General features: G+C 40.4%; 2 long non-coding RNA genes across 2 annotated transcripts in view; both read right to left on the bottom strand.

Annotated features, from left to right (window-relative positions):
• Positions 1-17893, bottom strand: part of LOC137444403 (uncharacterized) — a 78118-nt gene extending 60225 nt beyond the window's left edge. The window contains exon 1 of the long non-coding RNA XR_010988146.1: positions 16393-17893. This is a non-coding gene — a long non-coding RNA (uncharacterized lncRNA). The remainder of the gene's footprint in view (positions 1-16392) is intronic.
• LOC137444405 (uncharacterized) lies at positions 2093-5763 on the bottom strand. The gene is made up of 3 exons (XR_010988151.1): positions 5691-5763; positions 2828-3005; positions 2093-2176 (listed from the first exon to the last, which is right to left on the bottom strand). It is a non-coding gene; the product is annotated as an uncharacterized lncRNA (long non-coding RNA).
• Positions 17894-18719: the final 826 nt, after the last annotated feature.

The raw sequence follows: 18719 nt of genomic DNA on the forward strand, positions 1-18719 counted from the left end.
GTCTGTGGTACTTGTAGTCTGAGATCTCAAATGACTGTAATTCTACAAATTCAATTAGCTGTTGATAAAAGTGTGGACTTGGATTAAAAAACAAACTTTGGAAAGGTTTAGGTAAAAGTAATACATTACACAGAACTGTAAACTTGATCAAAAAAGTTCAGCTGTTCAAAACAAACTGCTCAGTCATTCAAAAGACTTTTCAGAATTACAGGAAGAAAGCACAAAGATGAGATTCAGTCTTCAAATATATGACCCAAGATAATTTGCAAAAATTAATCTAGGAGATACACATACTTCCTTTAGAGACCATAACCACTGCTAACTGTCTTCAAATTCTCTCCCCCCATCCTTTGGAAAAGCAAAGCCAGACACCTAAATCTAAAATTAATTTAGGCATATTCTTTCCTGAAAAGGCAGTCAAAAGAAAAAACAAAAAGCCAAAGCTGTGAAATAAGGTTTTCAAAGGCTGAAACATTAATAAAGCCAAGGTCATCTGAGAAGTGTTTATCCTACACACTGTTCAGGTGTTATTCGTGATGTTGCATACCCCTGTCATTTCTAAAATGATACATATTAATACATACTTGTAGCCATTTGCATACACATAGAGCAACTTAAGCCCTTGGGTTTTAGGACTAGATCAGATCAAGCCTCAGATTTGCAAAAGTTCAGTAGTTCAGTCTTCATAGACTCAATCATAGAATGGTCTGGGTCACAACGGACCTCCAAAGGTCATCTAGTCCAACCCCCTCTGCAGTCAGCAGGGGCATCCTCAACTAGATCAGAATCTCAGAATCACCAAGGTTGGAAGAGACCTCAAAGATCAGCAAGTCCAACCCATCACCACAGACCTCACAACTAAACCATGGCACCAAGTGCCACGTCCAATCCCTTTTTGAACACCTTCAGGGATGGTGACTCTACCACCTCCCTGGACAGCCCATTCCAATGGCTAATGACTCTCTCAGTGAAGAACTTTTTCCTCACCTCGAGCCTAAACTTCCCCTGGCACAGCTTGAGACTGTGTCAGGTTGCCCAGAGCCCTGTCAAGCCTCACTTTAAATCTCTCCAGGGATGGGGCTCCAACCACCTCCCTTGGTAACCTGTTCCAGTGTTCCATCACCCTCACCTGCTCCTAACATCCAATCTAAATCTGCCCTTCTCTAGTTTGAAGCCATTACCCTTCATTCTATCACTGCAGGTCTTTGTAAACAGTCTCTCTCCATCCTTCCTGTAGGCCCCCTTCAGGTACTGGAAGGTTGTTATTAGGTCTCCCCAGAGCCTCCTCTTCTTTAGGCTGACCAACCCCAGCTCCCCTAGTCTGTCCTTATAGCAGAGGTGCTCCAACTCCTGTATCATTTTTGTGGACCCTCTCCATCAGGTCCATGTCCTTCCTGTACTGAGGGCTCCAGACCTGGTCACAGTACTCACAGCAGGAGCAGGGAGGTCATTCTGCCCCTGTACACTGCACTGGTTAGGCCACACCTCGAGTACTGTGTCCAGTTCTGGGCCCCTCAGTTTAGGAAGGATGTTGACTTGCTGGAACGAGTCCAGAGAAGAGCAACAAAGTTGGTGAGGGGTTTGGAACACAAGCCCTATGAGGAGAGGCTGAGGGAGCTGGGGCTGCTTAGCCTGGAGAAGAGGAGACTTAGGGGTGACCTTATCACTCTCTACAACTACCTGAAGGGAGGTTGTAGACAGGCTGATGATGGTCTCTTCTCCCAGGCACCCAGTACCAGAACAAGAGGACACAGTCTCAAGCTGCGCCAGGGGAGGTTCAGGTTGGATGTTAGGAAGAAGTTCTATACAGAAAGAGTGATTGCGCTATGGAACGGGTTGCCCGGGGAGGTGGTGGAGTCGCCGTCATTGAAGGTGTTCAGAAGGAGACTTGACGGGGTGCTTGGTGCCATGGATTAGCTGTTTGGGTGGGTTGGATTGGTTGATGGGTTGGACACGATGATCTTGAAGGTCTCTTCCAACCTGGTTTGGTTTATTCTAATAATAATAAAGGTTTATTCTACTCCAGGTGAGACCTCACCACAGCAGAGTAAAGAGGCAGAATCACCTCTCTGCATCTGCTGGCGACGATGCTTTGGATGCAGCCAAGGATGTGATTGGCTGCAAGCTCACATTGCCTGCTCATGTCCAGCTTCTTGTCCATCATTATGTCCTAAATCTGTGAGAGGAAGTAGAAAGAGAGCCTTTAGCATACAATTGTGTAACTGAGGTGTCTTCTGAAGAGAAGCACCATTTTGGTTCATATTTCTGCAGTGTGAGCAGTGTGTACGTAAGGAATGTTTGGGGGCTTTTTGTTTTTTACACAGAAGGTAAAAATAAGCCCTTGGAGACATCACAATCGGAATAAACAAAGGGAAGAAGATGTTGCACAAACCACAGAGCAGTGAAAAGTACAAACAAGACTAGCATTTAGAATTTTATGGAATTGTGTTTTTATGATAGTAGGAGAGAATTAATGTCTTCTTTAAGACAAATGATGCTTCTTTTTAAGCAATGCTAATGCTTAGCACCAGGCCAAATGAACATGTGCTTGAATATAATGAGTATTCAGTCAGTTGTACCATACAGGGAAGTGGAGTCTTCCACACTATTATTATCACATTTGCCATTGTACTTTTACATAGCATGTAAACACAAAGACTTGGCTTGAAAGAAACATATTTTTGATCCATTTAACTAAGTGTATTTGCCAAGATAATTGTTTTCTTTTTTACCAAATTAAAAACTATCATCATTATAATTCCTCTAGTTCAGTGCTCAAAATCACATCACATGATGGGTGGCATGGCAATGTGTTTTAAAATATTACCTGTTTTGTCTTTTTCTTTTTCTTTATTCTATTCAGCATTTCTGAGAAGGAGTCTGCCCCTGTAGAGCACTGCTGTGTTTGCCAATTCAGGAAGACTGGAAATGAGTAGATGATTCAGTGAAGGTACTTCCACACCTCCATCCCTGTGGCAGTTTTAGGCTATGCCTTTAAAATTTAGCTGCAGACCTCAAGCAGAAAAGTAGGAAAATATAAGTAAGTCACCACAATCACTATATTACACACTTAGTATTCCTGAGAGAGGAAAAAATTGTCCTGTGCTTACAGATGTAACACTTCTACCACAGTGGGCCTTTGCCCATGCTAACAATGACACCAAAATTAAGCTGCAGCTTTTTCTTAAACAAGGTTGTAATTAAATGCTCCTTTTAACATATACTTGGATGCTGCCTCTGATGACAAGCAGAGGTCTGGCATTTCTCTACAAAGGGCACATGATAAAATTATGTCTTAATATAATTAATTTTATCATATCAATTTTCTGCTTTCAAGTCACCTTGTGGTCTGAAATGATTTCTATGGCTTGGCAAGGAGTCTTAATGAACTCAGCACCTACAGCCTGGTCCATTGCTGCAAATATCCTCAGTGATTCAAGGGTCATTTCCTAATTTCTGGGGAGGATGAGAATCGAGAATAAAATACCTTTGTGCTTTCAGAACAGGCATACTTCAATCATCTCTAGCAAATTAGGAATGACGTATTTAATTTTTATGACACCATACTGCTCTCATTGAAAGGATGATAGCAATATTCAAGCCATCCTAGCTTTGCAAAGCTTAAAATAGTCTAATGGTTGCCATTTGGCAACAACAGTATTCACTTACACAGGAAAGGCAAATTTTTCCAGAACTATTTAGGAACATGACTGGGCACTGGGCTTCATACAGTCAACTATATGTAAACAGCACGTTCTGCAGAGCTTCAGGAAAGGTCGTGGATACCCTGTTCCAAACAGCTTGATGCAGAACCATTCCAGAAATTAAATGGTCCAGGTTAAGACCCAACAGACGGACATGCACGAGTACTTCACAAGGTACAATACTTCAGGCAAGGCCTATGTGGTGAAACCAAGACAATAGATTCAATGTTTTCTAAATGCTCCTTTCTCTTTTCTAAGTTCCTGTTTCTCCTTGAGACTTCCACAGTCCCTGGGACAGATTCAGACTCTTCTCCTGTGTTATGTTTATTAAATACAGAGACAGTCGCAGCATTGTGTGACTTATCACAATGGAACTACAAGACTTGCATGTTAAATATTGACTATGAAATAATCACAACAAGCCATTCACCAGGAAAGGAGTGAAATAAGTGGGGGAAAAAAAAAACAAACACTCAGAAAACAACTGATAAGCTGTGTGAAAGCATTATCTCATCTCAAAGGACCATCCATAAATAGAAAACTAAATTCATCACTTGCTCCCTGGATTGGTGGCTCAGCTCCAGGAGATAAATAAATAAAATTATTCTAAAAAGAAAATAAGAAATTTATTTCAAAATTCACAGAGGGGTTCAAGAGGCTGATAGTTTCTCATTTTCACCTGGTTTTACAGTAATCTCCTGAGTTAAAACTCACTGAAGATGAAGGAAAGACTTCCTGTTATTTCAATTAGCCTTGAGACATATTATAAATACATAATATCGATTCTTATGACCAATTAGCTTCTCACTTCCTTTATATTTTTGTACATCACTAAGACTAATGGATTTTGAGTGGTATAAAATATAAGTGTTCAGTAAAATAAGGCTGTGGCTTGGAAACAAGGCTTGGAAAGCCATTGCGGTGTTGGTTGTTGGGTGCTCACTGCTAAGCCAGGTAGCTAAAGCTGAAGGGAAGACACGCATTTTCTGGCTAGGCCCAAAATGTATTTATAGTCTCAGAAGTGCTATGAGAACCACAGAAAATGGAAAAGTTTTAGTAGATAAACAAAACACAATAATAGTTTCAAATCATTAATAACAAACCCACTCAAACTCAGTTTTAGATCTTCTATCAGAAAAACTTCAAGTTTAGTTGAGCTTGAAATAAAAACATCTAAAGCCATCCCTTTGCTCAGGAACAGCCCCTTTCCCCACGAGTTATGTTCAACCTTCTGATTTCCCTGTGGTGGGGTCTGCCTTCAGCAGAGCAGTACTCCTACATACAGCCAAATCACAGGGTAGAAACTGTTTCACAGAAAAATGTTGTTTGGCAGGGAGCTTCATTTTTTAATGAGTTACTCTGTTGGAGGTTAGGAAGCTACAGAATATAGTCAAAAAGGGGAAGAAAACTAGAATTACCCTGAGCAGAAATGTCCTGTGTTTCCAACAGCAATATATTTCCATGAGCACAAGAAATCATCCAGACTACAACAAACTGAAGTGTCTGATTTTCCTCCAGTTGCTACTCATGTAAAGTCATCAATGTGACTGGAGAAATAAAAATGTAAAACTTGACACTGTCATAGGAGAATAGGTCTGGAAGCTGGCAAAGTGAAGGAACCTCTGAATGTTTGGTGCATGCTCCAAGGAAATGCACAGTGCCAAAAAAGAAGTGTGGTTGTGCCAGGTATGTCATTTGTAGTGACGAAAGTACCAGCCTTGCCAGAAAGCCTAGGGTTGTGTTTGTTATTACCATTAGAAGGGAATTAGGTCTGAAGATTAAAAAAACAACAAAACACAAAACAAAACCCAGCAACAACAAAACTTCTAGAAAATACCAGTTTCCAAAGCAAGCCTGAGCAGTTTTACAAACGTCGTTCTCCCAAATGCACATGCACATGCAATTTCCCTCTGTATACATGTCATGCCAGCCAACAACCCAGAAGACAGCAAAAGATGGAGTTCTTCCTTCTCTTTACAAGCTGACCTCTTCAATAAACTGTCATTTTCTCCAGCAGAATGTTCCATCCACATAACCCTGAAGGAAAACATGGTCTACACCTGCATTTCAGGTATACTTGCAGAGTTTCTTAGCTCAGACTGAACAGCACAGCTCAGAATGTGCAACTCTTTAATCCACCTACTTTAGATGGTGGCTACATTTCTCTTCCTGAGCCTTAAACGGACTGAATTTGGTCTGTCAAGAAAAAAAAAACAAAAAAACCAAACAACAATGAGTAATGTACAGCTTGTATTGAGTCACAACATAAACCAGCTCTGTGTGCTACTGTTGGTTATCAAGCACCTTGCTCCTGCTGGTGCCTTAGAAAAATCTTTTCCAATGAATCCCCTCTTTAAGAAATTACTCTGCCAAATATCAGTTGTCTAGAAGAGCTTGGTTTTTAACAAAAGGTCAAACAAAATTGCAGTGGAACCCCTAGGGATACTTGCAAAGGTCACTTAAGACAAGGGATTCCCAGCTGCAGTAGAAGTTTCACCACAGTGTATATATTCTGTGGGCTAGATTTTCACAGAAAAACTTTAATTCACAGTCAGAATTAATGCTTAGCATTTTCTGTGCACAGTCATACACACAGAGTACAAGAAAGTCACATCCTTCTATGTGATTTGCAGACTGTTACTCAGACCTCCAAATAAACCCCTGTATTCTACAACTGTGTTACTTAGGATGGTAAATGAAGTTGTGATGTGATGATACTTACAGAAACATAGTGGCTTGTTTATATGAAGCATTTTGAGAGCTGGCCTCAAGAACTGTATTTTCAGTTCTCTGCTTGCTGAGCTGGATAAGCATTTCAAAGAGAATAATTTATTTTATTAATTTAGGGCCAGTTTTTGTCAAGCAATTAATTGGTTTACAACATTTCTTTGTGTTGACTTCTCTGGCCACTCTGTTCAATATTTGAAGGTACAGAACAGACGGCTTGTTCACGTATATTTCTGTCTAATGATTGACCATGAAGTTTTTGTCCTGATCAGTGCTTTGAATATTTGCAGTGTATGCTCTGCCACTGGATTTTTAACTCACATGGTGCACAAATTGGATTCTCAACTCATTCATTTCTCTCTGTAACCTAGCTAAATATTTTCCTAAACCACAGAATGCTTAAAAGGTATGCTCTGCTTTCAGTTTCTGAAAAGTTTAACTGAAAATTCAGACATTTATGTACAGATACTTGAATACTTTTTAGTCTGGAGAAGAGAAGACGGAGAGGGAATTTAATAAATGTTTATAAATATCTGTGGGATGGGTGTCAAGAGGGAAGGGACATGCTCTGCTCAGTTGCACCCTGTGATAGGACAAGGGGTAATGGATGTAAACTACAACACAGGAGATTCTACCTCAACATGAGGAGGAACTTCTTCACTGTGATGGTCACAGAGCACTGGAATAAGCTCCCTAATGGGGTTGTGGAGTCTGCTTCTCTGGAGACTTTCAAGAGCCATCTGGATGGGTTCCTGTGCAACCTGCACTAGATTTCATACTCCTGCTCTGGCAGAGGGGTTGGACTTGATGATCTTCGGAGGTCTCTTTCAACCCCTAACATTGTCTGATCATGTGACTAGCTTGAAATGTGTACAAAGGGGCTTATGAAACTCTCTACCAAGCAAAATGAAATTCAACAAGACATTTAGAAAAAGCAAATGAATGGAATAAATTATGTCTATGAAGTAAGATAACACTGGGAAAAAGGCTCACTATTATTGCCAGCAGGTGATCAGAACTGGTCTGTCAGGATGCCATGGTTTTAACTGGAACAGTGACAGCTCTCCTAGATGATGATGAAACCCTTCATATGAATGGCACCTGTTTAAACCAGGTAAGAACTGGAGAAAATTGACTTTTGTTGACCCATATACAAAATTGCTGTAAAAACACCTAGCAAGCAGTAAGTCTATGTAAGAACAAAACATACTGATCCAATCAGGCTCACATTTTACTACTAATGATGTGTTTAACAGATATTTACCTCTGCAGCAGTTTCAGAGACTATATCTTGAGTTAACATCTTTCTTACTTGTTTTTATACCAGTGTAACATTGCCATCTACAGGACTTGCAGCACAGAAACTCTCCATTACTTGCAAGACTAGTTTCACAATCAAAGAACAGAAATCACTGAAGTTGAAAGTGCAAGTGTCCAAAATTAGCCCTGTTTGATCAGCCCAACAAACTCCTTTTTTCACAAGTTATCCACTAATAGTGTCTCTCACCAGTGAAAGCAATAGGTTCATCTACTGTCTAGCAAGTTATAATGCTGAGGGTTTTCCTTTAATCTAGCTGAATTATGCATCAGGTAGAAAAGAAACAATTCAGATTTAGTTTCTCATCAGAAATAGACAGAAGTTACATTTTCATACTGTCATATAACAAGTTTATAATTTTCTATTTTATAGATGATTCAGAGAAGTCTTTCTCAGCATCTGTCCATATTGTCAGCTTTAAAAAAAGGATTTATGCAACACAAATCTTTATTCATGACATAGACTATGGACGTCCCTTCCCAAGTGCTAAAAATACTGTCCAGAGAGCCAAAAATGCACACATGCAGAGGCTAACATTTAGGCAGCTGCTTAATTTTAACCTCATTGTTTCATCTCTGTCCTAAAGACATTTGTGATTTTCAGCAATTCACTTAGAGAGCTTAGTCTTCCAGACTTAACTCACAGCATTTAGCATTCTTCTAATGAAAGAAAATGCTGTATTAGCTGATCAAGAACCCCAAGAAACACCAGAAACAGGGGGATATGTTATAGAGGGACACTGAATTAGGGCTGCTTCACTGAACTCTCTTTTAGTGCGACATGAAAAAAAAACCCAACAGAATTAAACAGTGATCAATAAGCACAGGGGAAAAGCTGGAGCGGTCAGAGGAGGCAGCTTGAATGAAATAATCTGATGGAAAGTGTGATCTTTGATGTCAGAAAAAGTGGCTATTGACTTTAATTCAAGGAAGACAGGATGCTGCAAGACATTTTCATTTTTGAGAATCGACGAAAAAAAAGTAAGTCAGAGGGGAGAAGGATCCACAGCAATAAACCAGACAAGAGATCTCAAATTTGAAACAGGCATTTTAACACTAGGTGTGCAGAAGAGTCATAAACTAGAACGTTACTGCACTAAGATGGCTTCTTATGGGGTAGGTAACCACTAGATAGATTTTGCTTCCTTAACTTATACAGAGGGAGAAAAACACCACAGCCAGCTGGGGAGAGAAAAAAATAAAGAAGGGGGAAAAAAAAGTCATATTGAACCAAGCTGAACAAATTTTCATTTTTCAGTTCAGTGGCCAAACCAGAAAATCAATTATGTTCACATTTCTACCTAGACATTCTTAGTCCAGGAGACACACCTCTGGAGCAGAATGGGGAAGAAGGGGAAATTTCACTGCAAACATTCTGGTTTCGGGTTTCTCTTTCAGCAGCTTCACATTGGTCTACTTGAGACGAACAGATAACCAAAAAAAAAGAGTCCACTTTATTTCTGTTAGAAAACTAGCAGTTTCCCATACTTAAGGATAGTAATAAGGCTGCTAGCAGAGGGTTATCAGCATTATGATATTAAGACCACTGAGAGACTTTCCAGATTGAGCTGATGTCAGTCAATACTTGAAACCAGCAGCTGAGCTGTGGGGAAAAAAACAACCAGCATCTGTAAAAACACTAAAGATGTTGAGAAGAGCACAAATTCATGTTAACCTGCTGTTTAGTTTGCCCCATCTGATACTCTATTGCTGCAAGCAGCTGATACAACACTATAGCTTTCAGAGAATGATGCTGAAGAAACTCTTCTCTCTGCTACAACCAAGAATGGAGTGACAGGCCTGGGCTCCTCAGTTTAGGAAAGATGTTGAGTTGCTGGAACATGTCCAGAAAAGGGCAGCAAAGCTGGGGAGGGTTTTGGAGCACAAGCCCTATGAGGAGAGGCTGAGGGAGCTGGAGTTGCTTAGCCTGGAGAAGAGGAGGCTCAGGGGAGACCTTATTGCTCTCTACAACTACCTGAAGGGAGGCTGTAGACAGGTGGGGGTTGGTCTTCTCCCAGGCGGCCAGCACCAGAACAAGTGGACATAGTCTCAACTGCGCCATGGGAGGTTTAGGCTGGATGTTAGGAAGAAATTCTTCATAGAGAGAGTGATTGGCCGTTAGAATGTGTTGCCCAGGGAAGTGGTGGAGTCACCATCACTGGAGGTGTTTAAGAAGAGGCTGGATGGGGTGCTTGGTGCCATGGTTTAGTTGATTAGATAGCGTTGGATGATAGGTTGGACTCAACCTCAAAGATCTTTTCCAACCTGGTTAATTCTATTCTATTATATTCTATATCCCTCCATAGAATCATAGAATCAATGAAGTTAGAAGACAGCTCAAAGATCATCAAGTCCAACCTGTCACCCAACACCTCATGACTACTAGACCATGACACCAAGTGCCACATCCAATCTCCTCTTGAACACCTCCTGGGATGGTGACTCCACCACCTCCCTGGGCAGCCCATTCCAATGCCTAACATAGTGTGGCATCCTGGAAGCTACAACAATGAGATTTGTCAATGCAGCACCTTTAACTGGAATACTGTCAGTACACAAAAAGCAGCAAATGGCTATCTAAACTTAATCCTTATAAAACAATGTTACTAACCTCATGGTATCTGATGATAAGGCGGTGATAGTACTGTTCTCCAGTGGTGAGGCTCTACTGTTCCTAAATTACTAGTTGAAAAATAATAATACAGTGGTGTCTAGAGATTGTTCATTGAATCTTTTCAGGACCATTTCATTGCCCTGTGTAAAAACTTGAGTCTTTATTACTAGGAATGTTGACTGAAAACAGATTTTAATGTCAGATTTGCATTGATTATAGTGTTTGTAATTTAGATGCTTCCTAGGAATCATCTGTTGCCTAAAAATTTTTGGTAAGTGAACTAACATCTCAGATTATATTTCTTGCAGATGATAGATCTCAGAACTTTGAAGTGATTTACAGAAGAAAGACTAAAAATTATTACACTTACCATTGCATGGCATTGTTTCATTTTTGCAACACATTCCATTATGCTATAGAAGCAGTAATTACATATTAAAGAGGGGGAGAAAAGCCTCCAGGCTTCAGTTTGCACTGTTGTAAGCACTTAAAAATACAAACTCAGACAGCTGCCTCCTCTGCCTCATCAAAATCTCCCACTTGGAAGAGATAACTCTCATTGTGCCCTTACATGGGATGGGCATTGATGCTCAATGGATGCTCAGAGAAACATTCTCAACATCACACCAGTGCCTACAGCAACCCCAGGAGAGTGTTCGGAAGTCTACCCTTACACCTTCCCCACCTACCTTCCCTCTTTTGTGATCTTCAGAAATCGTTCCAATTGTAATTCCAATGTTACTGAAAGACCATACATTCACACATTCTAGATGCCAAAATGCTTTGCAGAAGTTAGGGCACTCATAAAGTTAACAGATATAATACAGAGGAGGGAAAAATTAGAGCTATAAAAAATAATGCAACAAAGATATTTACACCTTCAATATATTGAGGGAGTTCGTAAGGTGGAAAGATGGACAGAGGTCATGGACAGTGATTGGCACTGGAGTGGTAAGGACTTGCACATGAGAAGTGGCAGGTCTGTGAGGTTAGAAAGGGCTGCTGACATGAGCCAAGGAAAAGAGATGTGAGGTCAGCAAGGGATTGCTGACATGAGCCAGGAAAAGAGATGAGGTAGAGACTGCTGGAAGCAACATTTAGGGGGTGAGGCAGGAGCTCACATCTGTTACATATTTCATAATGGCATACACCAGGAAGGCAGGGTACCTACAACGCCAACATGGCAGATGTCTTGAAAAATGAGGCTGATCCTTGTCTACCACTCACTGCACCAACCAGCTTTCTACACTGTCTTCCCCAGCCCCCTGTCAGCTTTCAGCAGCTCAGCCAACAGCAAAAGCAGCTCCAGCCTCCTGCTGCACCTGTTTGTATGGTGTGTTTATTTTACAGTCTTTCTGATATGGAACATCATAAGCACTGAGTGCCCATTGCTGACTCAGTTCAGTATGTAAAGAGGTGCAACTTTTTACCACAATCTGGCTTCTCTGTCTATTAATTATCTACCAAGCAGATATGTTAAGCTTGCCATGAAAAGTTTGTGTCCTACTGAGGCTGACTGCCATGATTTGGTATAGTCTGGGTCTTGTGCAGTCCACGAAGCTCACACAACTCCAGTGAATTAGAGGCAGAGACATCCTTGCCAATCTATTGCTGCCTCTGCCCTGATCCCAATTCAGTTGTGTTTAACTCACAATAAGGAAGAAGAATAATGATGCCCTACCACTGTAAGCTTGGGCAGTTAGACTGGCAAAATTACAGCACTCAAGGCTGTGACAAATGCCTGTTCTTGAATAGGCAATGAATAACTCTGCATTGCTGTTGGAAAATATATGATATTTCACCATTTTTATTTTATATAAAATATGAACTGGTCCTTTAGGAAAAACTTGCTAAAGCCTGGTTAGCATTCATGCTGCTGTTCCCAGAGATGGATTGGACACCATTAAATGGGACAAAAATGTTACTGAATAAATAGTTAAGGCTAATGGCTTTCTATGCCAGAGAGGAAATAAATTATCCAACAGGAGATGTTGTATTAGTTGTATCACATAAATGTTAAACAAAATAAGAGACTCCAAAAACTGGTCTAGGAAAATGATGTAGTATCTAACTTCATTCCTGAAAAGAGAGAGAAGCTAATTAAAGAGAGAATATATATATATATCTAACACGATTACTCTTACTGGAATCAAAGACACTCTCAGAAGATGAACAAAAGGGCAGCCCTAAACAGAAACCCTGGGGAGCCTAAAAGCAGTGAGCCAAAGGAAACCTTTATTTTAGTGCCTATGGGGAGCAGAACCTGCTTTGTAACAGATGGTTTCTGTCTGTCTTCTGACATCTTTAGCAGAAGTAATTTGAGGCTCAACTTTCCTTTATTCTCTGCCTGAGGAGCAAAACACAATCACATGTAAACAGCTGCCATTGGAATAAAGGTTCATCCATACAGATATCTAGGTGTACTTGTATAGCCAGCACATGAGAACCTGCCCTGGCATGGTTGAAACATTTGATTTACATTTGATTTGATTCAGAGACATCAGAGTTTGATAAAAATAATGACAGCTAATTCTCATTCTCTAAGGCTCTATGAGAATATGAGAATACATTCATGTTCACAGCTACTACATGGTCCAGCTTTATAATGAATGAACAAGTCCTATCATAGAATAAAACAGCAGCAGAAGTGAGGGCAAGGGAGCATGTACAGCTACAGGTGGAAGGAGGAGGCTACAGCAGACCCTATATACTACAGCCTAAAAATGCACATTCTTCATTTTGGAAGATTTATCAGTTTTCCTCTAATAGCGATACACTAAACAACTGCGCAGTTTTGTGCCTGATCTGTGTCAGTTCTCCACAAATGTTAATCCCCTCAGCAGCCTTTGAGGTGGATGATTTTGCCATTTTAGGTGTAGGAAGTGTGATTTTAGAGACTAAAAAAAGCCATTTTCTCTCTGTACCAGACAAGAAGAGCTATACTCAGCCTTAAGCTGGACTTGAAAGGAAAATGTCCAAAGTTCTCACACTAATCCATCTCCTTGATGACAGAAACATCCACATTTACAGAACTAATAATCTAAGTGACTTATCAGGGTACCTGGAACTGTGATTTGGATTCATTCTGTGGAACAAAGAGCCCTGAGTCAGTGCTACAAGTCTCTATGCCAGATGTTAGACCCCACCTGTATTCCCCTGCTCTGCTGCAAATTGCAATCAATTAGAAATTATTCTGATGTCATAATTCATATTTATGATTTCCTGTCCTGCCTCTGAGCTATTTAATATGAAGTTTACTTGATCAGCTCCTACCTCCCTTCTGCCTGGTGAGGGTTTCAAATCTAAGCCCTGTGAGGAGAGGCTGAGGGAGCTGGGGTTGCTGTCTGCAACTACCTGAAGGGAGGTTGTAGACAGGTGGGGTTGGTCTCTTCTCTCAGGCAACCTGTAACAGAACAAGAGGACACAGTCTCAAGCTGCAGCAGGGGAGATTTAGACTGGATGTTAGGAAGAAGTTCTTCACAGAAAGAGTGATTTGCCATTGGAATGTGCTGCCCAGGGAGGTGGTGGAGTCACCATCACTGGAGGTGTTTAGGAAGAGACTGGATGAGTCATTTGGTGCCATGGTTTAGTTGATTAGATAGTGTTGGATGATAGGTTGGACTTGGTGATCTCCAAACTGGTTTATGAAAGCTCTTAATACAGCTAACTCATATCCCAAAACAGCTGCACATAGTAGATATCTCAATTAATGGATCTCATATTTCTATCTCTGAAAACTAGCAACTAACTCCCTTTTTGAATAAAAGAGTCCATGAAAAACTGAGCTCTTAGAGGGCCTCATTAATCCCTGATCCCTGCTGTAACTCGATGCACTTCACATTGCATCAGGAAATACATCTGACCTCCTATGACATTATCCAGTACCCAAGTGACTATAAAGGATCAGCCTTGTTGTGCCAGCTATTTATGTGATGCTTTGAAAAGCCCTTCAATTTCCATGTGTTCTCATCTCAGTACAGGTACAATGTCAAGGGCTAAATTTCCAATATGCCAGAGCTCTAAGTTGACCGGCTCTATAATATAATATGCATGAAGGTCAGAAGCAGCTGTCACCTCAGATGTGTGTTTTGCACAGCTATTTCCTTAGCCAAGGAAAAATTCACTGAAGTATGCTACTAAACTGAGAAAAATAACATGAAATAATGGGAAGAGGTCACATTAAAAAAATGAGATATTCAGGCCAGAAAACCCAGACTGAGTGCATTGGCATGCTCGATCCAATTTCTTAAACAGCCTTAACACAGAAGCATTCTCCTGTCTGAATTACATTAAAACCTGAAATCAGCTTTATAAATATAAACCAGTTAATCAGATACTGTGGCATAAATATTGCATTATACTTCCCCCCCCCCCCCCCATTTCCATTTAGAAGGGAAATAACAAGGAATCAGCACTCTCAAAAAAGAAAGTGGGTTTACAATTTATGGTAATTAATTTTCATATTGACACAAAATTAAACTCTGCTTTTTATTTGATTGCAGCAAGGGAAAACAAATAATAGAAAACTCCAGATTTAATCAAATAGTGCTTTTTTTTCCCCTAAAGTAGATAATGCTGTTGGGGGGGGGGGGGGGAATCTATCTTTTTACCCAACAGGCTAATTCTCATTCACTCCTCCTTCTACTGCCCAGCATGCAGACCACTGTGCCCAAACCTGACACAAGGGCAAAGGTATAAGCAAGAAAAATAGTTCAATTTATATGAAGTCATGAAAGGCTCCAATCAAGATCAAGAACCCATTGATTCTAGGCACTGTATAAAAAAACAGCCCATTCCTGATGTGAAAGGAAGTTTAACATTTTCCATTAAGTCAAATAACATCAGTCACAGTTGAAAGAAAAAAAAATTATTCTATTACTAGCAAAGGTAGGAGGGAAAAAAAGCCAAAACACCAACACCACCATGGTGTTAATGAAAAGGCTACTTGGAATTTGTAAAACTAGCCACCAGTTGGCTAATTCCGTATATATTTATTGGAGAATCTGTGCCAAGCTCACTACTGTTCTAACTTGCTGGGCTTCACTGGTGCTACATCAGAAAGAAAATTGTGTCCACTGAGGTCTCTTTTCTACTACAATTATTCATCAAAGATCTTCAAGCCTGACCTGAAACTTTCTTCGAACTTCAGCTGACTAAAATTCTTTATGGTGTTCAAACAGCTTCATTTTTCTTCTCCAATTTCCTGCACATATATCCCATCTCATTTGGGCAATAGCGAAAGGTTCTGTACCACTAGAAGTGATGCGCAGTTTTACATCTTTGCTTAGGGCCATGAGGATGATCAGAGGGCTGGAGCACCTCGCCTATGAGGGCAGACTGAAAGAGTTGGGGCTGTTCAGTCTGGAGAAAAAAAGGCTCTGAAGTGACCTCATTGTGGCCTTCCAGTATCTGAAGGGGGCTTACAAGAAGGCTGGGGAGGGACTTCTTAGGATATCAGGTAGTGATAGGACTAGGGGGAACGGAATGAAGCTGGAGGTGGGGAGACTCAGACTGGACGTGAGGAAGAAGTTCTTCACCATAAGTGTGGTGAAGCCCTGGAATGGGTTGTCCAGGGAGGTGGTTGAGGCCCCAGCCCTGGAGGTGTTTAAGATCAGGCTGGATGAGGCTCTGGCCAGCCTGTTCTAGTGTGAGGTGTCCCTGCCTATGGGAGGGGGGTTGGAATTAGATGATCCTTGTGGTCCCTTCCAACCCTGACTGATTCTATGATTATTTTAGAGAGACAGAAAAAAGCTAAACAGTAACTCCACTTAACTGACCAGCTCAGGCTCTGCCATCTTTGTCTCCTTCCTCGAAATATTTACTGTTCCTTGCTATACTTTAATTATTCAATCAGGGTTTTTTGGGGTTTTTGTTTTGTTAATAGAATTTACCCATCATATTGATTATCTTAGTTCAGCCAGATTCACGGTGCAAATAAGATTTCTTTGCAATTTAAAGATCCCTTTGCTCCAATGACTACGTTCTGGGTTCTTTCCCACTAGTTTTAATAGAAGCAGCAGTACTAATTACCTGCCCTTATGTCAATGCTTCCTCAGCAGCATCCTCTGGTATTGAATTGCTGGTTTCCTTATTGTTATTGTCATTAGCACTGAAGTACTCTTATAAGGAAAATTTCATTCAGTCAGCCTGAGGTTCTTCCTTCTGCAACAGAAAAAGAATAATTTCTCACTTAGAAGCAGGATGTTGTCTCTCCTTAATGAGACAGCAGCAGGATTAGAAATGAAGATATTTTCCATGTCCTATTCACATTCATTTTAATCCACATTTCACTGAAGTAAATGCAGGCTTGTCCCAAGATGCATCTTGTGCTTATTCACAGAGATGGAAAAAAAAGTGAATGCTTTGTCTCAGGTCTCCAGCTTTCTCAAACATCATAAAATCCTAATTCAGTTTTTCCTGTTTCAATGGATTTTCCCAGTACAGTGTCCAGGTGAACAGGGAAGCTGGCTTTATTCATGGTTGGCAATAGTGGGATTCTATAGTCTTCAACTAAAGAGATGAAAAGATACCTACAATATTAACAAAAAGAAGAGAGTTATAGTTTAAAGTACAACCACCTCTCATCTTAAAATCTGTCTCCCATATTTTATCTCAGCATAAGAATAAATATGGGGTCTTTCAATTTACCAGCATAACTGTTTAAGAATTTTTATCTGATCCATAAAGAAACCAGCTCTACTCCACTCCTTTTCCATTTTAAGTATTTGCTTGAGTCACTGTATTGCCTTACATCTGCCCCATTAGTTAAGTCATCTCGATTATTTACAGATAGTTGACTTTGTTAATCCTTATACAATCTTATTTCAAAAACAGCTGCCAAATTACTTGGGAGTGGAATTTTATGAGATATAATTGGCACCAGTTTATTACTGAGGAGGGCAATTTTAGAAAGTTTAGTAGAAAAAGGAAAGTGTAAGTCTTCCTTGAGGGAAAGGTGGCACAATGAAGAAGGCGACACAAAGGATAGAAACATGAGAGGAGGTGAGAAGCAAGGTAATCATACCTGTTGATGAGGATGACAAACTCAGATGACATAAAAAACCCACAGGAATCCTGTTTTCTCCTATATAAAACGTTACTGGAGACAATAAACTCAGGATGATGTACTGCAGAGCCCTTAATAGGAAACACAGCCTAAATAGAAAAATTGAAGTAACTGTGCTTCGGGGGAGAACTGAAAACTGATTTAAACCCAGGCAGATGTGTGCTACAGGTTGCCAAGTGCTGCTGAGCACAGCAGTTTGCTCAGGGCCAGCACTGGCTTAGGCTGGTCCTGTGTGGGTGAGCGAAAATAGGACTTTCTTCCAGCTGCCTTAAAAAGCCCATTGTAGGAGGTTAGCTTCATGCTCTTCTCTGGTCTACCAAATTAAGTCTTGCATGGTTGGAAATCTTAACACAGAGGTATAGAGAGACTTTTGTCAAAGAGCTGCATGCCATCCCCACTGCAGTTTAGTGCATTGCAGCTGAATGCATTGAAACAGAGGTAAATGCAACTGCTGAACTCCAGTGAAGATTCATTAGCACGCAGGCAAATATTTTCATCTGTGTTTGTACACAAAATTCAGGATCAGTGCCAAAATTCTTCAGAATTTTTGGTAACTAACCCGTTAATAATGCCATATAATGTGCAAGGAGTGCTCTCAAAGTTTGTCAGTATGGGAGGGAAAGGATTAATGTGAATGAATTTCTGAAGTGGTTTTACTAAATTCCACTAAATCAGTATTCAGACATGTGTATTAAGAATTACAAATGCCCCAATCAAAATTTTCTTCACCTGACTTCCAAAGTGATTTAACTTAAAATCAAATTAATTTAATCAAATTAAAGACATTTTCCTTCTGAATATGAACACTGAATCTCAACTAAAATTCCTTACAAGTAACTGTAGCCACAGCTTTCAAAAGAAATCAAGACAACTCTCTAACAACACTAGGTGTTTTCAGGTAGTTAAAGTCTATCTTGTACATTTAAGGAGGGATAGGAGACAAGCAGAAATGTATATGCCTCATGCAATAACATTATATAATGCCATCTCATATCAGAGGCAGACATTGGACTATTTAGTCTCATCCCATATGGCAAGACAAATGTTCTCTCAGTTTATTATTAATAGTGCTGTGACAACACTGTGACTCAGCATCAGAAATCATTACTTTAAATATATTCCTCCAGAACTGCCTTGGCATGAGCCTTTTCTCCATAGAAGGTCAGTCCTGACTAAACCCCCCCCACCCAGTGCTGAGATTATCGAGGTGAGGCCATGGTCTAGTCATGAGGTCTATGGTGACAGGTTGGACTCGATGATCTTTGAGGTCTCTTCCAACCTCGGTGATACT

Source organism: Melanerpes formicivorus, unplaced genomic scaffold, assembly GCF_026170545.1.
Source record: "Melanerpes formicivorus ecotype bairdi unplaced genomic scaffold, bMelFor1.0.p_v2 SCAF_12, whole genome shotgun sequence".
Classification (NCBI taxonomy): domain Eukaryota; kingdom Metazoa; phylum Chordata; class Aves; order Piciformes; family Picidae; genus Melanerpes; species Melanerpes formicivorus.